The sequence below is a fragment of the Felis catus genome, chromosome D1, assembly GCF_018350175.1.
Source record: "Felis catus isolate Fca126 chromosome D1, F.catus_Fca126_mat1.0, whole genome shotgun sequence".
Lineage (NCBI taxonomy): Eukaryota > Metazoa > Chordata > Mammalia > Carnivora > Felidae > Felis > Felis catus.
This window is the reverse complement of record NC_058377.1, coordinates 82095799-82121048: the sequence shown is the minus strand read 5'-3', so window position 1 is coordinate 82121048 and position 25250 is coordinate 82095799. Positions and strand designations below refer to the sequence as shown.

At 40.5% G+C, this 25250-nt stretch overlaps 1 protein-coding gene across 4 annotated transcripts in view; it reads left to right on the top strand.

Moving 5' to 3' along the window:
- LGR4 (leucine rich repeat containing G protein-coupled receptor 4) overlaps nt 1–25250 on the top strand; it is a 102796-nt gene that overhangs the window by 3122 nt on the left and 74424 nt on the right. Inside the window, exon 1 of one of the 4 annotated variants that reach the window (XM_045039073.1) lies at nt 18907–19041. The exons of the other annotated variants lie outside the window; for them this stretch is intronic. The gene's annotated coding sequence lies outside the window, so the exon portion shown is untranslated. Of the gene's footprint in view, nt 1–18906; nt 19042–25250 lie in introns of those variants that run through there. 4 annotated transcript variants of the gene reach the window in all.

Below are 25250 nucleotides of genomic sequence, written 5' to 3'. Positions count from 1 at the left end.
CACACCAAAGGATTAGATCCACGGTCCCAAACTTTTGTTTACCTATTCCTGATTTCTGGAGCATGTACACCCATAAAATTACACAGATACAAGTTAAAAAGATGAGAAAGATTGATTAATCAGAGTGATTTTATTTTCTTCTCCTGGCTCAGTGGTGTAACATCCTCCCCTCTGCCGGGGGGAATGAATGCATCCCACGTTGGAGACCCTGGGCTGACAAAGAGCAGAGATTTTATTTTACTCGGCTTGGAGTCCACAGAGCCTGGTACACAGCAGGCACTTAAAAATGTTGTAGTGATTAGAGAGGAACTTAACGCCACACTGAGGGAAGAGTCGGGGCTTGGGATTCAGACATCATTCCCACACAAGATTGCCAAATTCAGCATTCTCAGCATTTAGTCTTTTGTCCAGATTTGAGGAGGCCCCAGAGAGAGGATACCTGCGTCTTCTCCTTCAGGCTCGTTTAAACTTGTTCAGTCCAACAGTGTCTATTTCCTGCTGAAAGCTGCTTTATCCGAGTCTGGGGGCAGAGTCAGACATAATCTCAGTATTGTTGATGGGATTCCTGTGTTCACACTATTTGCTGCACCTGTAGTGATTATTTATGTTTTGCAATAGCAGTTCTCAATCCTGTGTCACAATGCACTGGCTTGTCACAATTCACCCCGCGGTGTTTTGAGGGAAGTAACCTTACTAGTATTAAAATTCCAAAGTTTATTTTATCAGAGGGATTCAAGGCTATTCCTATATTAATGGTAATAGGTCACTCTGAATCACCTACACTCCCAGAATCTAGACTGTGGGGAGAGAGGGATGAAATCACAGAGGTGGTGGGGAGGGGTTTGCATATGTGTGTCCTCTGGTTTATGTGTGGTTACCTTGACGTCTGGAAGCCGTAGACCCAGAGTATAGGTTTCCACATCCTAGATTATGTCTGGTGACCAGTTTTAAGACCACACAGGCTGTTTGCGTGGCTTTGATCCCTTGGTTTGTCCTTACCATGCCACTAAATATTATGTGGCCTTGGGCAAGTCATTCTCCCTTCTTTTCTTTTCTTTTTTATTTAGTAACCATTTCCTCATCTGAAAAAAATGAAATAATTGGATTCACTAGATTACATCTAAGGCTGCTTGTAGCTCCCAGAAGTTCTAATTTATAATTCTCACATAATTTTAGGATGGCAAGCTGTCGATAATGTTATGATCCTCTCATAAAAGATCCCAGGAGCAGCAAGATTTTGTTCTATGTGAAGTTGCTCAAGCCTCTTCATTACCACTCACTTGGAGGAGGAGTTCTTTGTGTTTAGAAGTGTGTGTTAGGAAATTTGCCATGGAGACTTGCTACAGAATGCATGACTGGCTAAGGCGCTTTGCTAGGGTAGAATAGCCTTGCTTGTTTCCTGTGGGTATGGCTTAACACTTGGAAAATAAAATCATTCGGTTTCAGTAATTTGGATACTGTACAAAAAGTTACTCAACGTCCTCACTTCCATATAATTAGTCATAATCTCTCCAACCTTCCCAGTGTGTGTACCCTGTACGTTGGGCAGGTTATCGAGCTTTCTGTACAGAATTCATGGTTACCGGAGAGGCTTTGAAGTGTTTTTAAAAATAACCTGTTGCTTTTTTTTCTGTTGGAAGCATCATCTCAGATTCTTCCTTAAGATGTGCTTTTTTTTTTTTCACTATGTGCTTTTTTTTTTTTTTTTTCACTACATCAAATACGTTTCTTCTTTTAATAGTATCACTTGAAAGTATTTTCTTATGCTTCCTCCGATGTCTACTGTATTCTCAGGCAGGTCAGTCATTAGTGGTAAATATTTGTATCTTTCTTGATGGTAGAGTTTTGATATCCCTCGATACCTGAATTATTTTAATGTTAGTTTGTGTGGTGGGTCTTTCTAGAGATGTATTATTATCTCGTACAATTGAACTTTCTGCTAAATGAGGCCAACACATGAACATCTTTAAGTATAGATCCTTTATTTTTACAAACTAATGAACTACTGGGTTCTCTTTAAATACAAGAGAAGAAAGAGCATTCTGCTGGGCATATGGAGAGCCATTTCCAGACCTGCCCGCAAATCACACAAGTGACCTTGAGCTCGTGACATGCTTAACCCCTCAGGGCCTTGGTTTCTTCACCCGTAGAACAAGAAAATAAACAACTCTTAACTGCCAAGAGTTTTCTTTCTCTTGAATTTGATTATTATTTTTTATACATTTCTTGCATCCTGTCTGTTAAGGGAAGTATATGGTCTAAATCATGGAATCTCTCACCCACCCAGGAAGCTTCTGCATCTGTCCCAACTCTCCTGGCATATTTCCATTGAATGGGGAACTCACTGCCTTCTGGAGGCAACAATGTGCTGGGTGTGGTCTGAACAATACCTAGGACTTGAACGCTAATTCTCATTGGGAGCCCCTAAAGGTTTTGCAGTAACCAGTAATGTTTTATGATTTCTAGCCGAACCAAATGCTAGTGACAGTTATGGTATCAAGCATTTAAAGTCCAGGCACTTGGCTCTCAACATTAGAATTGTAAGGTAACATTTGACAACTTAATCTCTTAGGGAAGATCAAAGTTTTGTACTGGTAGGTGGATCCAGGCAAGTTTAGGCATTTTCTTGGCCTCTGTCAGTTATCTCTCAAATTCTTATTTTAGTCATCTTTATAATAGCAAAAGTACTGACAGCCTGCAAGTTTGGAGTTTGGTTTCTGGTCTCCCTGTTTGCACCTATACCTTCGTTCCCATTTTTCTGATCAGTAAATAGTGGATTTTGGATTAGATGATGGCACAGATCTCTGACTGCTTTGAATTTCTCTGAACCTGTGTCAACTATTAGGCAAGTAAAGTTCTAGGAATCCTTCAGTGATTCATTGAATTTTTTCTAAGACTGTCTCTCACTTTTTCTCTATAAAAAAGATATAAATTTCCATAAAAGTACAATGTCTGTTGGTATACCTGGGTTAAAAGTTAAACCCTGCCAGATGTGCCTTTCACTCTGAAAAATGTAACTAATATAACTCAGAGTGTTCTTGATAAGATAGCTTTGCTCTTTTAATTTTTCAAGCTCGATCTCAAGGTTTTGGCTTTAGAAGGGTGTTATCCAGCTTGCCTTTAGCTGTCTTGGTCAGCCTTCAAGCTTTTGACAATGCTAACAGCTTTTCACATATATAAAGAATATGGATAACTCTTTCCTTTTTGCCCCCAACGTTGTTCAGTGAGCTGCAGCGTTTTTTTTAGAGCTTCACTAAGATGATAAAATCCTCTATTTTTAAGTCCTGCCAGGGAAGAATAAAATGCTAGGGCATTTAGCAAGTTAGTACTCTTACCCAAATGGCTAATTTGTCTGCTTTTCTAGGCATTTATTTTGTGTTTAAGTACTTGATGGTCACACTGTAGGCCAGGTAGCAGCCCTATGGTCTGAAGCTGGGTGAGTTCCAAACTGAGTTTAGAAATCAGGCTTAGCAAGAGACAGATCGTGATTTTATAGTTCATAGACATTTAATAACCTCAATTTCTAAAGACTTTAGCAAGTTTGTACTCCAGTCCCCCTTTTAAATGGCAAGGTATAATTATGTGGTCGTCTACTCTGGATTTACCCACCCATAGACAAGTATTTGTTGTTAAACAGTGTAGATGCCCGGCACTCTGTTTAGCACGGTCCTTCCAGTGTAATGAAGTCAAAATTCTGAAAGTTTGGAGTGGTTGTTTTCAGTCTCTAAAGCGTGTTTTGATACCATTACATCTCTTAATTGTCAAAAGCACTCGCCCTCGGCACTGAGTCGACAGCAAGATTTGGCATTGGGTGTCTCTTTTTTTAGATGCAGGTGATTGAGGTTCAGGAATGCCCTTCTAAGAGTCCGTGTCCAAGAAATGAACGTCTTTGAAAAATATTTTTTTCTGGGGGCGCCTGGGTGGCTCAGTTGATTGAGCGCCCGACTTCAGCTCAGGTCATGATCCATTGGTTTATGAGTTTGAGCCCCATATCGGCTCTGTGCTGACAGCTCAGAGTCTGGAGCCCGCTTCGGATCTTTGTCTCCCTCTCTCTCTGTCCCTAACCCACTTGCATTCTGTCTCTGTCTCTCTTAAAAATAAATAAATGTTAAAAAAAAAATAAAAAAAATATTTTTCTGGTTCTCCTAGTGTTACTGTACTGAAAGACCTTATGGGGAAGGCATCGAACCACCCCTCTGTGGCAACATGTTGGCCCATAACAATGTAAGAATAGCCTTGTAAGGAAATGTAAACCATAGATATTTTGGGAGGCGGCTGGGCCATGTATCCCAGGCTGGTCTGATGTCTGTGCTGGTGAGAAACTTGTGGAGGAAACATATCTAATATATTTCAAGTTATTTAATGACTCTTTACCCTTCATATTTAATTTGTTTTTACATATTCAGAATCAAGACAAGTAAAAGGTTGTGGAAACCCCATTGGCTACTTTTTCTTTTCCTCTATTTTGACAATAGAACGTAGCCTTTTATTTATTTTTTTTTAGCAAAGTTTTAAATATAAAGTTGACCATTGAAAGAATGAAAATCTTAGTGCACCTTGACAACAAAATATTTTTTGATACTTGAATCAGATTTCAGAAGCCCATATCCAGAAAAATCATGAGTTAGAGTCTTCACAGTCCCGTACATTTTTAAGGTTTTATTTGAGGAAAATTTTCCCTCCTAAGAAGAGTGATGTAAATTTGGCTGGGAGATGATACCTTCAGCTTGGAGCTGTACTAGGCAGGGCTGAGGAATGAGTCTCACTTCTCCATTCCCCTCAGGCGGTGAAGTTCATCCAGGCAGTTTCTAGTAGGAACTGAAGACAGTAACTTAGTACAAGTGGGTGACATCAAAACATCCCTAAAGATCTTGATTGGAACTGTTTTCCCAGGAGGACGGGTGGATGTCCTCATTCTCACTCCTGTCAAGGTTCTTAGGTATAGGGGGTGTGCTTCTAAGTTGGCAGTCCTTTCTCTGAAACTCTAGAGATTGGGTGGTGCTGTTGATTAAATTCTGGGTTTCCCCTATTTTCCTAAGGGAAAATGCTAAGAGGCTCTTGGAGAAACTACATGGATCATAGGAGAAGGGCTCAGCAGATGAGATTTTTCCAGGAGGGAAGAGACCTGTGGTGGCCACTCTGTTTTATGTTGTCCCCCTTCCTGTGTGGTGGAAGCCATATCAGCTGCTTTCCTGTGGGAGAATTCTCCAGAGAAGGAGAGCGCGAGCTCTTGAATGATTTATACCTTAGGAACTCTGTTTTAAGGTCTACAGACTCTTGGGGTGCCTGGCTGGCTCACTCGGTAGACCATGCGACTTTTGATCTCAGAGTTGTGAGTTCAAGCCCTACTTTGGGCATAGAATTTACTGTTTAAAAAAAAATCTACTGGCTCTTTGGAGTTGGGGGGTGAGAAAAAGCGTCAACTAACCTTTAGGTTTCTTAATGTTCTAGAAGACTTTTCAAACACTCTTCTGTTTTAGGCACTAGATCCACCTAGTCTTGGCATATTCCAAAGTGATGACTGCCCTTTAGTTCTCTTCAAACTTTCCTTATCTCACATAAATTGAAGCACAGACAGAATGTGTATACAATATGATCAGAATTAATTAGGAGATTTCAAGTGCATTTAATACACTTCAAATATTTTCGTATCATGTTTTAAAAAAATACACATTATGGGTTTACTGATATTTAGCAGTTTATAATAATCAGTTTTCATCCTTTCTCTGCTACTTCTGGTAGTTCATTTATTAGTTTATTCAATTTTTATTTAATTATTTACTTTTTAAAATTTTTTTCATTTCATTCTTTTTTTTTTTTTTCTTTTTTTAAATCTTAGTATTTTCCTATCTTTGTAAGAAAGAAACTTTTCTTGTTGGCCTTCTGTTATTTCCAAGGTCATTTTATGTCCATGGTCACTAATCCAGCTCTTTATGTCAGAGTCTTCTTTTTATAGGCCTATCTTTATGAACAGGCCTTCAAAAATGACTTTGTTTTTGAGAGTATGGCACAAGGAATCATGACCTCGAGTTCCCAAATCAGTGTGGGCATGTCATGTAGCCACTTTGAATTGGCTTTTCCATCTGGAAAAAGAGGTAAGTTCACTTTATCTTCGAGGGTGACATGTAGGAAACTTCAGCATGACCTGTTTGAGTGACGGCGAGGACCCGATTTGTTGTCCTTTCTTTTGGGAGTGACTAAGCCATTGCGTGTGTGTGTGAATCCTATTTCTCTTGTTCTTTGAATGTATACCAGGTCCACAGGCTGTTGTAGACTTCATAAGTGAGCTATTGTGCTGATGGAAAAAATGTCTACTTATCTGGCTGATCGTTTTCATTCAAAAAACTGTAAAGATCTTGGAGAGAAAGTAGTGTATACACTTTTGTCAAGATCTCCTCTCTTAGGTGGTGCTACTGCCTTTCTAACAAGAAAGCCTCATTTCTGGGGTGAGGGAAGGAGTTACAGTTTCTCCTGAGAAGAGAGCTGGGGGGGGGGGGCCCGGGAATCGTGTTGGCTCCCCTGGGTCTCTGTGATTCCAACAGCACTGGTCCAGTAGAAAGGTGCTGTCCTAACAGGGAACACAGTTTCTTCTCCTCACAGCCAATAGGCATGTAACCTTAGGCAGTGTCAGTGTGATCTTTAGATTCAAATTTTCTACTTCCAGACTTTGGAACACAGGATTTTCATTAAACCATGCCTAACTCTTTGGGAAGCCTCATGCCAAAGCATGCCTTCTGTAGTTTCTCAGATCATTTTCCATGTTGGGGATAGATGAGATTTACTCAGGATTGACACTTTTACTGCATTCTTTTTTCTTCATATCACGTTCTTTCTAGAAACATTCAGATGATGAGAGAACTTTTTAAGTACTTTGAAAATGGCATTTTATTGGTTATTTGGATACTTGTATATTCCTTTTTACATTTGAGATTAATGCTCGAGTTTTGTAGATAAAGAGAAGCTTATTATCTTAAAAGTAATTTTAGAGCCCATATCCATTCTTTAAGATCTTTTGCATTTCTAAAAAGTTAGATGGCGTTCTTATTAAGCAGCTAAATCATTCTCAGAAACTTTAAAAACTTTTCTAGGTTTTGATTCAGACCTGATCTGAAAATGAATGATAAAGCCAGAGCAGCAGCTAACATACGCAGCGGCGCTCACAACCTATTTAGATTGGCTGAGTGTTCCAAATACAGTTGTGCGTTTTCTACTCAGGATCTCTTTCTTTAAAAAAAAAAAAAAAAAAAAATGTTTGGGATGTTTTTCCCATTACCATCTTGACATCTGCCTGGTTACACATGAATAGCTTGACCCAGTCCCTCAGCAGGGAGACTACCGTGGCCTTGCTTTCAATAGCCATGTCACTGACAAAGAAAACATATGGAATATTTCATTCCTGGCCTTTGCAAACAGTCTGGGGCTGTGAGGGCATGCAGCAGAAGGCTTCGTACTTCATGGTAGGTTGGCAAGTTTGTGTGCTAACCACAGGCTGTGCTGCTAGCAATCAGATGTGTTTTCCAAAGCCCTGCTACATTCTGTGGAAAAGGAATCTTGTGTTTTGGATAAATCAGTTTCTACTATCAGTTTGAATTAAGTTTGTATGACCTGATTGCATGGTGGGTTTCCAACTTAATCGTATATTTCACCAAAGGAAACTTGTGTAAGTGAGTGTGTGTGTGTGTGTGTGTGTGTGTTCATGTGCGTGTGTGTGTGTGCGTGTATATGTGTGTGTGGGCATGCAGGACATTTGGATGCTGTTCTCCCAGGTTTGATACGTGGTGGGTTTAATGGATACACATTGGGAATGAGGATGCTTGATTCCCAATAGAACATGCCTTGAGGACTGTCTGCCTCTATGTTTATCTTCTTGTCAGTTCAGGGTCAATTGGTCATTGTCTACTAGCTAAGTACTGCTGTATTGACCTTTATAGGTTTCTCTTGCAAAGTACCAGCCTTCTACTTGGGGGCTGTGTTTCAGTTCAGCTAGCATTAGCAACTTTGCTTTGTGGCATCTGAATCTACGATGTGGAGGCTTATCCGTGGGGGGGGGAAGCGTGGGGGGGGGGCAGGAGAGGGCCAAGAATGTGAAGAAGAGGGGTAAATCAGTTGCCTTTTTCAGGTCTTCGGTGTTAAAAGAATTTGCCCTTGGCACAACCTTGGCTGAGGTGGCATTCCAGAAGGGGAAAATACAAAAACAAAACTCTATGACATCCCAGGATGAGAAGATTCATGACTTTGGTGAAGGAGACAATGACATACATTTCATCAGGGTCCTTTCCAACGAAGTTACCCCAGCCTGAAATTCTAGTTTTATTGTCTCCCAGACATGTGGGCTGGTTTTGACAGGAGTTGATTTATGGAAAAGGAAATGAGCTCCTGTATTATCCCAAATATAGCCAAATATTTAAATGTATGTATACATTTTTTTTCCTGTAACGTATGTATACATCTTATCTGGAAGCTATTTCTGATGGTTCTTGGTGTCATCACTAAACATTGCTGTAAAACAGTGTGCTGAGAAGAATTATTGCCTCTCACATTTTCTCATAAGCATAATTCCCTTTTTAGTTCTTGAGTATCATAGATTTCTTTTAAATTTGTTGGCTCTTGGAAGGTTACATTTTTGAAAGCTTAGATTTTATGGTTCTTCACAAATGAGCCTATTTGAGGTCCTCCACTTTCTTTTAGTGCCTTCACATTTTTATCCTAAAATAACTAGTTTAATCTTGGGTGTTCCATCTTCTTTCTTCAACTGCTTAACTTTCATAGCTTTGAATTCATAAGGAAACTCCCCTCAAATCCCTCAATTCTAAAATGCACCCTTTTTTAGTGTATAGCATTGCCAGTGTTGAAGTGCATCCAGTAATGTGACTACTACCACTGTCCAGATCTAGAACATTTCTATCTCTTTGCCTCCACCCATGCCCTTTGTAGTCCTCCCCTGTCCCCACCCCTAGTCCTTGGCAGCTGGTGAACTGTTTTCTACCTTGGTTCTCTTCTGTTGTTTTTCATTTACCAGAATGTCCTAGAAATAGAGTGAAACAGAATGTAGTCGTGTGCCTGGCTTCTTTTACTTACCATAATGCTTTTGAGATTCTACCATATTGTTACACATGTTATTCTGTAATATTCCTTCTTATTGTTGAGGAGCAGTCCATAATGTGGATGTGCTACAATTGATTTGTCCATTTCCCAGTTGAAGAATACTTGCCTTCCTTTCAGTTTTTGGCAGTTATAAATAAAGCCAATATAATATTCACACAGAGGTTTTGTATGAATGTAGGTTTTCATTTCACTTTTGTAAACACCTAGGAGTGAGATCCTGTGTCATGTGGAAAGTGTAAATAAAATGTTGGTCTGGGTTTTAATGTCTTAGAGCTATAGTGAGGTTTGATATTACTAACTACTTATAGTCTCAATATATTATTAGCATGGTATATATTAGTAATAGCAAAAGCTGTTAAAAACGGATTTTGTTTAAATGTCTATGCTTTTTAAAGGAGTGTAATTATTGTTATTATTATTATTTTAAGTAAGCTCTATGCCCAACGTGGGGCTTGAACTCATAACCCTGAGATCAAGAGTGCCACACTCTGCCAACTTAGCCAGCCAGGCACCCCAAAAGAGAATTCTTAGCCCCCTTTTTGGCATCTGACAGTTACTCTGATACCTCCAAGGACTTGTGGAGAAATGCTCCCAATGTGGAGCATTTTGCTTACAGGGACAAAATTTTGAATTTTTAGCGTGTCCATGTCTGGAAACTCTGATTCAAAAAAATGGAAATTTGGTGAGGAATTGCTGGGCTTACTTGTGTATCAGACATGTTACATGTGTTAACTATAATTTCCACAGTAATCATCCTAGGTCCCTGACATGGTTCACATTTCATAGCTGTGTATCTGGAGACCTGAAAGGGTTCAGTAACTTGCTCAAACGTCCCACAGGTCGCGGGTGGTAGTTTGTGAAGCTCAGGTGTTCTCTGTTTGTACCTCCTGTAGTTTACTTGGATAGTCGATAGTTTATTAGAAGAGGAGAAGGTACAATGAGAAACAAAATGGTGAGAAGCTGCAGGTTTTTACAGGGGGAGAAAAGATCAGAACTGAACATAAAGTATCCAGCAGAAGCACACAGACATCTACGTGTATGTGCACACGATCGGAGTCTGTGAGTTGATTTAGGAGTAATTTACATTAAACAATCTACTTACTGTGTAAAATTAAGTAATCTTTTATTCACAGCAGAATTTTTTGAAAAGTATATCAGTTTCTTTACGTTTTGTATTTTGTTTGAAAGCTTTCACATCATTTTCTATGTTAATAGAGTTTTTCTGTGTCAGCAAAGTAAGTATCAGCTGTGTGCATTTTGGCTTGCTTTTTCTTTCTTTTGTGGAATTCGCTTAGATGTTATATGAGGATCCATTAACATACTGACTTTACTGCTTCTTACAGAGCAAATTTCTGAATGTGCCTCTTTGAACCAAAACGATGAAGTAAATGAAAAAGTGAAGTGTGCACTATGATGGTTTCCATATAGCTGCTCCCTTTCACTCACTGGAATTTCCTGCCTCTCCTGTTGAAGATGTTTTTATAGGGAAGTCAGCATAAAAGTGCATCACCCATGAGCCTTTTTCCCCCCAAGGCATTTCATTTAGCCAACTTGGTATTAATTTAGTTGGTACTCTTTAGTTGACTTGAACACTGTGTTTGTTGATTGTGTGAGCTGATGTTTATTAAGCTGTTAATATTTTACAGACTCGATGGGCTCCTATTTGGATCTGTGTGCTCTTTTCTTTAGCAGCAGAGCTGTTCATGATTGAATCTGTGGCCACAGTTTTGACTTTGAACGGGGTGACAGCCAGCCCCATGCTGGAAGGTTATTTGGTGGCTCTAAAGGTTTTCTCCTGGAAGCATTTTCCTTTTTCATCTAATTCACATTGCGGTCTTGGTCTTCTTTATGGTCCGTCTTTCTCTACAGATAAACCATCATCGTCATCTTGTTATTCACTTACATGCTAGTAATAATAAATGTTATTGAGGGCCAGGCATTATGTGAAGTGCTTTACATGTGTTATCTATTTAATACTCTTAATAACCCTCTAAAGCAGATGCTGTTATTCTCTCCATTTTAGAGATGAAGAAACCACAGCGGGGAAGGTCACACAGGTAATGAACAAGGTTTTGTAAATGGGGTATGAGATCTTGGTTTTTCAGATCAGCGTTGTTTGGTTGAGTGGGCGAGATGACAGTATTCTTCCCTGTCTCTCCTAGATGTAGGCATTCATCTGTCTTGCGTATCGTGGATGTCGTGAGCTGCTCATTTTATAGGTGAGGAAGTCGTTCTGGAGAGGTTAGATCTGTTTCGTTCTCTACTTGAAGTGTCCTCGGCCTCTTAAACTGTAGACTTGGACCCTTCCAAATCTTAAAGGTCATCTGGTGCGGTGGTGCTAACACTCATCTGTGCATTATGGGCCCCTCATTAAAGAGGCTAGGACTTTCTTTCCGTGGGGGAGACAAAAGTCCATTTTTCCCAAGGACATACATTTACATGTTTCTAGACCTGATATCTATTTATTATTTGCTAAACCTTTCAGTTACATAAACTGGGAACACCAGAGTCTTACATTTTTCAGACCTTCCCTCCCTTCTCAGCCCACTTCTTTTAAGACTGGTACAAAACAGTTGATCTGGTTTAAATTCTCCATCAACTGGGCAGAAGTCCAGTTACATTTATTCATACGACTTGCCCAGAACCATTGGTAGCCCTCCAGAGTATGTTAAAAACAAAACAAAGGAGGGGCGCCTGGGTAGGTAGCTCAGTCGGTTAAGCGCTGGACTTCAGCTCAGGTCATGATCTCATGGTTTGTGGGTTCGAGCTTACTTTGGGCTCTGGGCCGACAGCTCGGAGCCTGGAGCTTGCTTCAGATTCTGTGTCTCCCTCTCTCTCTGCACCGCCCCCCCCCAAATAAACATTAAAAAACAAAACAGAGGAGAATAAAACACATTATCAGAAAAGATGGTCTTTTCTTTGATTATATAAACCTTTAACATTTAAAAAGACTTTTGACTTAAGTTGCTTGTCAGATGCAACTTAAGCTTGTCAGATGCTAAGATTATCTGTGCTTTTTCCTGTGTTTTGTCCAATCTTTCATGGGCCCAGTACTTTGTTGAAATTGTAGATGTTTTGTGGAGGTGAATAAAAAGCTTTCACACAAAGTTCAAAACGATTTTTTGAGAGCTACTAATACTGTATTTGTATAATGGTTCATGGAATCAGTAGTCTTTTTTTTTTTATGTTTATTTATTTTTGAGAGAGTGCAAGGGCAGGGGGAGGCAGAGAGAGAGGGGGACAGAGGATCCAAAGTGGACTCTTGCTCTGACAGCCCTGAGCCTGATGTGGGGCTGAAATTCACAACTCCGCGAGAGCATGACCTGAGCCAAAGTCACACGCTCAACTGACTGAGCCACCCAGGTGCCTAGAATCTGTAGTCTTTCAACTTTAAAGTAATAATTATTGAGGCAATAAGTCAATACTTAAAAAATTAATTTAGCATTTATTAAGTGCTTTATGTGTTAGGAACTGTTGTTGGTGCTGGAGACAGAGTTATCAGAAAGCATCCCCGCCCTCACGTAATTTACCTGGCCTGGGATAAGGTAGGGGTGGTGGCAGACAGTATAAATACAATAAGGGGCACCTGTGTAGCTCAGGTGGTTAAGCATCTGACTTCGCCTCAGGTCATGATCTCTTGGTTCTTGAGTTCAAGCCCCATGTTGGATTCTGGGCAGACAGCTCAGAGCCTGGGGCCTGCTTCAGATTCTGTATCTCCCTTCCCCTCCCCTACTCACACCCTCTCTCTCTGTCTCTGTTTCTCTCTCTCTCAAAAATAACCATTAAAAGTTTAAAAAAATTTAATAAACATGAGGTCAGGTAATAGGAACTGTGAAGAAAAAGAAAGCAGGGTGAAGGGGTCTCACTAAGCAGTGTAGTCAGAGAAGGTTTGAACGGGGTGATTAAGATAATTACTGATTAAAATAGTACCTATTGGAATATGAACCATCTTAATCAATGGTAAAGCAAGATTTAAAAAGTTGCTCCTGGGGCACCTGGGTGGCTCATTTGGTTAAGTGTCCAACTTCGGCTCAGGTCATGATCTCACGGTTTGTGAGTTCGAGCCCCACGTTGGGTTCTGTGCTGACAGCTCAGAACCTGGAGCCTGCTTCCGATTCTGTGTCTCCCCCACCCCTCTCTCTCTGCCCCTCCCCAGCTTCCTCCCTCTCTCTCTCTCTCTCAAAAATAAACATTAATATATATATATATACATATATATAAAGTTTCTCCTTACCCCATAGTGATAATTAAAACATAAAAAGAATAAAATCAACATTCCATAATAACCTGGTATGTCAATGCAGTGGAATAGTACACTGCAATAAAAGATCAAATTATTGATACATGAAACAACATGGATAGATGACATGGGTATTATACTTAGTGAAAAAGCCAATTTCAGTAGGTTCCATATCCCATACGATTCCATTTAAAACACTCTAGAAATGATGAAATTATAGAAATGGGGAACAGGTCAGTGGCTGGTAGGGTTAAATAGGTGGGAGGACAGCCGTGTGACTTTGGATGGGCAGCAGGAGGGAGTGGTGGAGTAGCAGTGGCAAGGGGATGTCTTCATTTTATTTTGCTTCATTTTACATATAGCTGTAGTTGATCTAGCAAGGAATGGAGGGGAGAACAAAACTTTCCTTGAGAGTATTTTTTTTATTATTATTATTTCATGGCAACACACTGTGGGAACTTCCGTTTCATTTTCCAAGTAGAAGTTTGTGAAATTGAAGGTGTCTTTTCTTCGAGGAATTGAAAATACTCTGCCAGGAGGAATTGGATGTATTAATTCCACCCAGGGCTTCATTTCAGGTAGAGTAATGTGCCCATGTTTTTGTTGTTGTTGTTGTTGTTTGTTTTTTGTGGTGATGGAGCAGTTTCTTATGATTTTAGTGGTGACTGCATGAATCTGTGCATGTGGTTAAAACATGAGTGCATGTAAAAAGTAGTGAAATCTCAGTAAGGTCTATAGTTAATAGTGCACCAAAAGTGAATATCCTGGTTTAGCTAATGTATTACGGTTATGTGAGATGTTGCTGTTGGGAAAAACTGGGTCAAGAATGCATAGGAACTCTACTATTTTTGCAAATTTTGGTGAGTCCTAAGTTGTTTAAAAACATCAGATACACTAAATCAGTTTAAGGTCTTGAGAAATCTTTGTCTTGGCCTCACTCCTTAAATAAGATGGGGAGGGGCTCCTGGGTAGCTCAGCCGGTTAATAGGTTAAGCGTCTGACTCTTGATTTGGGCTCAGGTCATGATCTCATGGTTTGTGGGTTGAAGCCCCTGCATTGGGCTCCATGCTGGCAGTGTGGAGGCTGCTTGGGATTCTTTCCCTCTTTCTCTGCCTGTCCCCTGCTCATGTGCTCATTCTCTTGCGCTCTCTCTTTCTGTCTCAAAGTAAATAAACTTAAAAAAAGTTTTAAAAAATAATTTAAAAAATAAGATGGGGAAACCGAGTCTCTGAAGTGAGATGATAAACAGATTGCAGAGCCAAAGTCTGAATCTAGACTTTTTAACTTTTCAGGTCAACATTATTTTGCTCCCTTAGAACATAACCGGTTTTAATTGCTTTTAAGCAGTTGTTGGGAGATCATGCTTGTGTTCTCCATCTTTCTCCCCCGCTTCCTTCCTCAAGTCCCCTCCACCTGTGTGTGTGTGTGTGTGTGTGTGTGTGTGTGTGTGTGTGTGAACTCTCTTCTATGTCCTGCAGCCTAGAAAAGTGTAAGATATAAAGTATGCACTGGGTTTATCATTTAAATGATTTTAACCATGTATTTGAATAGAACCCCTATGCCTCTTCTATTATGGAGGCATTTTGTTTCTGAGCACTTGGTATAATCTAAGTAGCTTGGGGATGATGTTGGATCTCTGCCTGTGAATTAGTAGCTGAGTGGTGTTTTACTTCTGATGATTCAGTATATTTGCCTTAATTGCTGGATTAACCAATTTCTTGCCTCCCACAAAAAGCACACACATTTGTGTAAAGAGAGGGTAAATGAATGAAGTTTTAGGGACTAATTTTTGTGGTATTTAAGCAACAATAGTCTAGATTACCCACAACCTTAATTTCCTTTCATGAGTCCTATAGATGGGCTTTGTCACCATTTACACTTGATTACTTCATTGTTAACCCCAGTGATGTGATTTAGCGTGCTAAGACTTAATTATTCCTTTCTGGCCTAGTGAGAAATTTCCTTCCAATAATTGCCTCCACTGTCCTTTAGCCTCTTAAGCATTTAGTTTGTTTGGAACAACATGGTTGTTCAGAAAGCATTTCCAAGCTCAGCAGTGCCTGGAGCTGTGTCTGGGCCATAATTTATACCTTTGACATAGGGACTGAGGCCTCAGTTCTTGGGCTGTGTGACTGGTGGATGCTCTTCATTAGAGCAGTGAGGTGATGCGTGTATCTGAAAGTTACAGGAAGAAAAGTTCATGACTGAACAGTACTGAAGAGTTCTCTTGTGGCCTCTCTTTCTCAGTTTAACATTTCCTTATTTTAACTGAACACTTATGCCAACTTCGGAAATAACATTAGGTTCCTAAAAAAAAAAACAAAAAAAACCAACCCCCCTCCCCCCAACTTTAGTGTTTTAAAGAAGTGTTTTTGTAAGGCAGTCACATGCAGTGATGGTTATAGTGTAGAAGAGGTCACTGGAGAAGGTGTCCTTGTCAACATGAGGATCAGACTTGCTGGATGAAATTGAAATTGATGAAATTTGCCAGGCTTGGCAAAGAGATGTCTTTGTTTTATTTCAGTTAGCTTTTAATATAGGCGTAGTTGCATCTAGAACCCTAAAGCAAGGGATGGAGATGAGAGAAAAAATTTTCCGTGAGAGTATTTTTTATTTCACGGCAACATCATGGGAAGTCCTGTTTCATTTTCCAAATGGAGGTTTGTGGAATTGAAAGTGTCTGTTTTCTGCAAGGAATTGAAAATATTCTGCCAGGAGGAGTTGAAAGTATTAATTCTACACAGGGCTTTGTTTCAAGTACAGTAATATTCCTGTGTCTCTATAGGCAATTTATAAGGCATAGTTAACATTAGTTTTTGGGGGGAGGGGGGACAGCGTAGTTTCAGCGCTTTACTCCTAAGGCCCCTGTCACCCAGCTTCAAAATTCTATCCCTTCCCATGTCCTTAAACAATATTAACTGCTCTGTTTTTCTCAGAGAAGGTCTAGAATAACAGTGGCATCATAGGGTAATTGGATATTCTACAATAAAAATACTTACATGCCAGTCTGTTGGAGGTACAGCTACTTCATCAGGCAGTAGAATAATATCACATTCATCACACTAATAAAAATGTTTGGGGCACCTGGGTGGCTCAGTCAGCTAAATGTCTGACTCTTGGTTTTGGTTCAGGTCATGATCTCCTGGCTTTGTGGGTTTGAGCCCCGCATCTGGTTCTGTGCTGGCAGCCTGGAGCCTGCTTGGGATTCTTTTTCCGAGGAGAATCTCTCTGCCCCTCCCCCCACTCGTGCTGTCTGTCTCTCAAAATAAGTAAACTTAAAGTGTTTTGTTTTTTTTTAATTTTTTTTTTCAACGTTTATTTATTTTTCGGACAGAGAGAGACAGAGCATGAATGGGGGAGGGGCAGAGAGAGAGGGAGACACAGAATCTGAAACAGGCTCCAGGCTCTGAGCCATCAGCCCAGAGCCTGACGCGGGGCTCGAACTCACAGACCGCGAGATCGTGACCTGGCTGAAGTCGGACGCTTAACCGACTGCGCCACCCAGGCACCCCTAAAGTGTTTTTATAGGAGGTGTCTTATGTAGCCAGATTCCACCTTTTAGCTGCTGTGCTTTAAAGACATTTTTGCCTTAAATGACCAATTTTTAGGAGAAGCATCTCATTTTGTTAACATAAGAACTAAATCAAAGGAATACTTACTAAAGAGAGAGGTAGGTCATAAAACAGTTGCAATTACTGAAGAATTGGTCAGAAAGCACAGCAGAAACAATTGAAACCCTTCTGTAATGTGTTCCCTATTTTTTAGAGTTTAAAATACTCAGCATAATCCAGACATTTGCTATTTGATTTCTGTAAGTACTATCTCAAGTAACAGAATTTTGCTCATAAACAGTATTTTCAAAATTTCACGCAATGACTGAAATAGATTTCTGTTAAACTTTATTCTGGTACAGTAATAAATTCAATTATTATCCTTCTTAAACTCTCAGAGTTGTTTTAAAGATTCAGTATATTTAAGTAGGCATTGAGTATTTTTTACAGACAGCCAGTAAATATCTGGACAGTGTTCAGAGGATGGATACTACTTTCTCTTGAATGAATATTGGCTCTTGACATAGATTGATTTGTTGTTACCACTTAGTTAACTTATGATCATTAGATATTGTCACCTAGGTGAGATTTCCACCCTCCGTTTGTGCACTTCCATGGAAAAAGAAGAAAAGCAGCCAAAATTTATCATGGTGGATTTTCTTGGTTTTGTTTGAATTTGAAATATCCATGAGGGCATGAGAAAAGGTGTCTGTTGGTGATCTAGACCGGTGAGAGGAGGTAAGAGGCAGGGAGCTTGCCTGCTTGCCTTCAGGGAGCTTGCCCCAGCTGCTGGCTTAAGGAGCCAATTTCTGTTGGTCTGTTGCTACTGTCTAAGGAGAAAGGTAGTAAATCTGCCTTGATGTTGTCAAATGCAAATATGTACAGATAGCTTTAACGCGTTATTCAGATTTTCATGAAATTAGTGTTTTGTGACCAAAGGACTGGGGTCATGAACAAATGGGTAGCAAAATCGTTTTGTTTCCGTAACATTCTTTTCAGCTAAAGAACAACTGACACTCTGGATAATTTATTTTAAGTCAGTAAGGGTTTTAAATTAGTTATGATTTCATTAAAGCAGGTCTGACTAAAATTGCAACATTTAAAGAAATAATTCTGTATTTAATGATAATAAAGTCTTTGAAAAGAGCATAATGGAAAGAGTGATTGTGCCACACATTTGTTCATGACCCAGATTTTAAGATTTCATGCATCAGTAGTTTTGACTCTCGCGGTGCTCCAGAGAGCAGTGACCATTGTCACAGAACCAGAGGGCACGGACCTGGAACCGATGCACGCACTGTATCAATGTGGAGCATTCGTAAGAATTACAGGGTTCACTGAAGTATGTAAAATATAACATCTTTAAACTCTTATTCTCTCTTCCCCTAGCTAAATGAGACCCATTGGTTGTACATAGCTTTTTAAATATGTGATGAAACGTTTAAGGGCGCCTGGGTGGCTCGGTCGGTTGAGCGTCCGACTTCGGCTCAGGTCATGATCTCACGGTCTGTGGGTTCGAGCCCTGCGTCAGGCTCTGTGCTGACAGCAGAGCCTGGAGCCCGCTTCGGATTCTGTGTCTCCCTGTCTCTGCCCCTCCCCCACTTGTGTGCTCTCACACGTGTGCGCTCTCTCTCAAAAATAAATAAATGTTTAAACGTGATGGCTTAATACACTGTTGAGGAAATGCACATTAGTCAAATATATTGTGAAACCCAATCAGCCATTAATGTAATAGACATATATTTCCTGATGCCTCATGCTCAGAATTGCTTGTAAGCTCCCTGAGGGTAGTAATCAATTCTCACTCAACATGTTCTTAGCTATTCCCTTACCTACGTTTGTGCTTTGCGTGAAACTTACTCTTAAATCGTTGAATAGATTGAAGGATATGAAATGATTACTTTTGGAAATTGTTTTTTAACTGGTGACATTTTATTAATAACTTGCTTAGCAAAAGTTGTTACCATGAACATGGAGCGCATGCCTATTATCCTTCCAGCCACGCTACTGTCTTCACTGGGGGAGAAAAGAGGAGGACTCTGCTTCCTGTTCTAACATTGGTCCTACTGTTGGTGTGCCAGGCATTGGGCAAAGAGCTTCACGTTTACATTGTTGCTGAATCATCACATCAACTGTAGGAGAAAGGTACTCTTCCTTCTCATTTTAAGCTGACAACACTGAGGCAAAAAATGTTTCAGTAACAGGTCCAAGGTCATATGTTTTATAATCTCTAACCAGGATTGGAACCCAAGTAGTCTCTTCCAGAACCTGTGTCCTCCTCCACTCCACCATGGGGGCTCACAAGCGTCCATGGGGGATCTGCTTTGGTGGAGAAGACAGACCTAAACACAGAATACAGTGTGGGAGTGCCGTAAGGTGGGATGAACAAAGGCTGTGGGAGCAAAGAGGAAAGGAACTTACTCTGCTTTGAGAAGCTGGAAGGCTTCGCAGCAGAGGTGACATTTGAGCTGGGTCATTCAGTCTTCTGTGGGGCAGCTGCCGGGAGTTCTGCCTTGTTTGAAATAAGCACATTTACAAGAGAATAGTGGAGCACATTCCGCTTGATGGATTGGATTGACAGTTTGGAAGTAACTCCCCAGAATGATGGCTTTGTTAGGTATTTATTCTCCAAGAACCCTACCTGCCACTCCCCTTTGGTGAATTGTGGCAAGAAAGCTGTCACATTAAGCTGTCACTCAGGATATTTGCAAGAGGGGAGAGGGAGGAACAAATTATGGGCACAACTAGATATTTTCAGAACAGCCTAAAACCCGGAAAGATTGTATTTCAGAGCATTTGAAAATGAACAGAACAGCCTTTTTTAAGTTGTGCAAAAAGAAAATCGAATAATGAAAAGTTAATTAGGCTATGGATATTTTTAAAGCTGGACATTCTGATTCTTATCCACCATAATTACTTGAAGCTTTGTGAAGGCCAAGATAGGGGGGAGAAGAAAACTTTAGAGGCAGGAATCTTACAGAAGTGTACAAAGTTCTTACAGAGATTGTTTAATTGTGAAAATACCTTATCTTTTTCCATGAGATTTTTAAGGAATGTGTAAGGAGCAGATTCAGTTACGACTCATATTACCCTTTATCTCTGTTGTCTAGTTGTTTGCTTGAATAGCCTCTCACGAGTTTTGCTGTCTCTTTCAATGTGTGTACGTTAAGCTATTGAAAGGCTTGAGAGATCAATCTAGATCTTTCTAAGTTATGTCTGCTAACAGTTTTATTTCTGGGGAGATGGTTTTGCGACCGCTTCTCAAGTTGGCACTTCCCTCTCCTCCCCCAGCTCCTGCTTTCTCCACCTCCCTTCTGAACAACCCCTCATTCACCGTCCACTCCCCAAGCCTGGAATGGGAAGAACTTGCTTTGTTACTGATGATAATATTTAAGCTCTAAAATTTTAACAGTATTTCAGTTGCAAATAAATGGAAATTGTGTATTCTGTTTAATGTGTTTCAGAAAATCCCTGCTATTTTTTTTTCTTTAAATACAAGAAAACAGGCGTGTAATGCCTCATTGAGAAAAGCCTGTGGGGGTGCTTTGTGCAGGTCTTAATTAAGGGCTTTGAAAGACCAAACAAAAGGAGAAAGGAAAATGCTACAGGGTTATTGTTATTCCACCCCCATTGGCTCAGCTAGCTGACCATCCATTGGAGCATTTTGTCCATTTTGAAACTGAATGACACTTTTGTTCGTGATTAACAGAGGTGAAAGAAGCCAATTATTGGGCCGTCTTTTTCCATAGAGCAGCTGCTGTTGGATTTAACTGCAGGCAAATATGGCCTTTTACTACCACAAGGATGTTGTGATGACAGTTTATTTTTATAGAACTATGTGGTGGAAAACAAAATCTGTCTGACTCCTGTTATGAATATGCCCTGGAATTTATCATGAAAGGATGATTTTAATGTTCAGGCTGTACCACAGTTCTCCTTTTAATAATAACGTGTGTGTGTGTGCGTGTGTGTGTGTGTGTGTGTATGTAATACATATTTGTACACATTTCAAACAGTTCTTTATGGGATTCCAACACTAAAGTTATATATTTGTTAATGCGTGCATTTGTAAGCTGCTTCAACTTTTCCCCAATTTTAAGTATACCACGTTCCATTACCTGTTAAAGTTGCAGAGTAAGTAATTTGGTAAGACACAATGGTGTTGCCTGGGTCGCAAGCTATTTTGATATATAGACTATTTAGGTGGGACAAATGGGTCTCAGAGACCACCTACCCGTTAGTGCAGACTTCTGGCTTGCCTCTCCAGCATTCAGTGGTAGGAATGTAACTGGAGAGGACGCTCCCATGTGCCTTGGTATTAAATGAATGTGTAATAATGGGGTGTAGCTGGAGGAGGGCCCAGGGGTCAGCTCTCAGGATTTACCCTACTTGGATATGCTTTTAGATAATAGGGCAGAAGGTGGGGTTTTAGGGTCCTGGGGGTCAGCCGTGACTTACCTCAGTAAAATTCTACCTTTTCCTTTTTGTCTTTTGAGGCATGCTGGTGTAGTAGACAAAGCTCCGTGTCCGGTCTGCTTGGGCAAGTTTCTTAACCTTTCCGAGATTATTCCCTGAGTAGTGGAGTTTAAAATAGCTGTCTTCAGAATGGTCGTGAGGATTAAATGATTGAGCATGTAGGTGTCCAGCACCGTGCCTGGCACACAGAAAACGTCTGATCTGTGTGAACTCCCTTTCTCTTTGGCCTGGTGGCTCCTGATACCTAAATCCGAAGCCAAGGGGCAAGAGTCTGGCAATTTGGCTTCTTACCCAATTAGTTTTCCTTACTAGATTTTCAAGTAGCAGGAGGTTGAGTTTCCAGGCATAAGTTAACGAGAATAAATGGTTTCCCTCCGCAGCCTTCTCTTCTTCAATGGCCTAGGACGGAACCACCATGACCCCTCTGTGCATTGTAGTGTCTGTCAACAGCCTGGAGTACTGACTTGGTCTTGAGAGCCATTGTTGCAGTTCATCTAAGAGTCTTCTCAAGCCTGGCTCCCTCTTGCTCCACAACCCTGGGAAAGCTCAATTTCTCTGTTTCTTTATTGGCAACATAGTGATAATCCTTAACTCCTTACCCACTTTCAGGTATGTCTTTGAAGATGGTTACATCCTAGGCAGTTTTAAAGAACTCATTAGAAACCACTACATTAAAATGGAAAGGTGAGTTCCCCAAAATTGTAAAACAAAATAAATTTTTGTGACAAGCTAGGTAACTTAGTCGTGTAGCTGCATGGGATTCAGTTTCGGATGAACAAACGGTTTACAGATGTTCGATTTGTTAGGTACTAGAATCTTCGGGTAGCATTTTCATCCCCATGGGCAAATGAGATTGTAGACTTCCCAGAAGACGTGGTGTTGGACTGGGTTTTATGCTTCTTATCCTCTGATTTGATTTCCCACTCCTCCTCTCCATCCCCAGTCCTTGTGCCATGTTCTTTGGAGCTCTCCTCAGGTTGATACTCCTTCCTGCCTCCACAGCCTCTTTACTGGTTCTTCCTTGAGGACGGCGCTTGCCTGCAGCTTTTAGGTTTATCTGTTGCTCATCTTCCCACACCATTAAGATCTTAGCATTGAAGTTCTTGCCACTCCTCATTGCTGCCAGTGGGTCACTAGGCTTCGTTCTTCACTTACGACCCCTGTTCGTCCCATGCTGTGCAACCTTCAGTTCTGATGCCTTTCTGGTAACAGTCATCTATTAGCTTCTCTGTTGGTCCCCGTTAGAAAAGAATTAGGTGTTGAGCTCACGGTCTTTTCATTTCTGCCACCTCTACACTACAACAAGTTGTATTATTTACCCCATGTGGGTAATCCTCTCAACGTCATTACCTGTCTCCATCATACTGGTGAGCCCTGTTTCAATGCCACGTCAGCCATTCCTCATGGCTGCATCCTGGACCTTGCTAGCACCCAAAACTGCCACATACCTGTTGTTGTTGTTGTTGTTGTTGTTGTTGTTGTTGTCAGCTCAGTTTCTCCATGCCTGTCACTAGGTGAATTTTTCAACCTCATCATGCCCTCACGTCCCTTGATTCATTTAGTTTCTCTCCGTTTATTCATTTCTTTCTCTGGCAAGATTAAGGTTCAGGGTCCATTCCTTCACTCTCTTGCCAGTATCCTTAATCTTCTTATCCTGTTGTCTTATCAAAGGTGACTTTTTTGATGATGAGATCTACTTAGTCATCCTTTCTGCTCTTCTGTGAAAGATCTGGTAGGTCGCAAACTTAGTTCTTACCACACATGCCTCAGGGGAAGAAAAGGAACTCATATGGTTTGAGGAGGCACTTATTATCAGAGGCTCACTGCTCAGATGAAATGGTTTGTTGGAGAATGAGCTTTCCATTATGATGCCCTGTGATCTTATTCAGATCCTGGAGCCTTCTGGGGTTCTAGCTGCCTCATCTATATAATGAAACTGCTTTTTTTTTTCTGAACCTACATGTAATACTAAAACTAATTTGTTCTAACTCTCCATTGCCTTAGCTTTGTCACCTTAGACAAAGTCCAGTGATCTGGGCCTCAGTTTCCCCATTTTTAAAAAGGGACACTACCTAGCCCTGCCTGCTTCGCAAGGTCGTTGTGAAATGCAAATAATAGCGGGAGTGTGAAAGTGCTTTGTAAGGTCGAGGCAGCTGTGTTCCTTTAATGTGCATTTGAATCACCAGGAGGGAGGCTGAGTAAAACTCAGCCGCCCCCTCCCCAAGTTTTTTATTCAGTGGACCTGGGGTGGGACCCAATTATTGGCATGTCTAGTAAATTCCCAGGTGATATTGATGCTGCTTACCCTGAGAGCACACTTTGGGAACCAGAGCTTTCAGGAGTTCAAGATTTGTGAAAGATTACCTCATTACTCTTTCCCCTTTTATGTAGTTATGTCAACCATACTTTTTAGTTAAAAATCAGGACAAGCCTAAAGGTCTTTGGGAAAAAAGTTATGCGTTAATTGGAATTCAGACTCTTTATGAACATCTTGGACCTGTGGTGCCTTAGGTAAGTATGTCAAACTACAGTTCTTGAAGAATTAACTCCTGGAAATGACTGAATTTGGATTGAATACTCAACAGTAGTACTGTGCCCTGTAAAACCAGAATCGTCAAGGTGCATGTAAATATGAAAGCTCAAAAATATTTTGACTTTTTTTCTCAAAAGAGGTGCCACATAGAAAACTCAAAATTATATGGGAGTTATGTCTATAAGGTTTCACAGACTGGAGTCAGAGGTAGCTGTCAGAATGGGTTGGGGTGGTGTGCCTGGCTGGCTCAGTCAGTAGAACATGCGACTCTTGATCTTGGGTTGTAAGTTCTAGCCCCTTGTTGGGTGTAGAGATCAGTTAAAAATAAAATCTTTTTTATTTATTTACTTCTTAATGCTTATTTTTTGAGAAAGAGAAAGAGAGTGCAAGTGGGGGAGGGTCAGAGAGAGAGGGAGACACAGAATCCAAAGCAGGTTCCAGGCTCTGAGTTGTTAGCACAGAGCCCGAAGCAGGGCTCAAACTCACAAACCGTGAGATCATGACCTGAGCTGAAGTCAAATGCTCAACTGCCTGAGCCACCCAGGCATCCCACTTAAAAATAAAACCTTAAAAAAAAAATGGATTTGGAGAAGGGTCATCTACTGGGCATACAGATGTATTTCTTTTTGTTTTCCATACCTCTTCACATCCCTTCACCCTGGTTAAGATGCATTGTAGAAATTGTACCTCAAGGAAAATGGACCGTGACTCTTCATAATTAAAAACTCATTCCCTCAGGTTTCTCTAATGGTACTCCAATTTAAAAAATATTGGTTCACTACTTGCTTCACAAAAGGGCCAAGGTACAGGAAGGAAGTAGAGCAGAGAGAGGTAAATAGAAGTAAACTTCAGAAATCGGTGGTCTTGACAATTCAAAATGCAATTGAAGGAATATAAAAAGGTGTAGCTACTATGGAAAACGGTATGATAGCTCCTCAAAAATTTATTTAAAGTTTATTTATTTTGAGAGAGAGAAAGAGTGTGCATGCATGTGAGCCAGGGAGAGGCAGAGAGAGAGAGAGAGAGGGAGGGAGATTGAGAATCCCAAGCAGGCTCCATGCTGTCAGCACAGAGCCTGATACAGGGCTCGATCTCTTGAATCTTGAGATCATGACCTGAGCTGAAATCAAGAGTCTGTGCTTATCCGATTGAGCTACCCTGTTGCTCAAAAATTTTAAAATGAACCATAAGATCCAGCAGTTCTACTCCCAAGTATCTACCCAAACATTTGAAAGCAGAGTCTTAAAGAGACATTTGCACACACATATCATAGTAGCATTATTGACAATAGTGAAAAGCAGAAGCTACCAAAGTATCTATCAATATAGTTGGATAACGAAATATG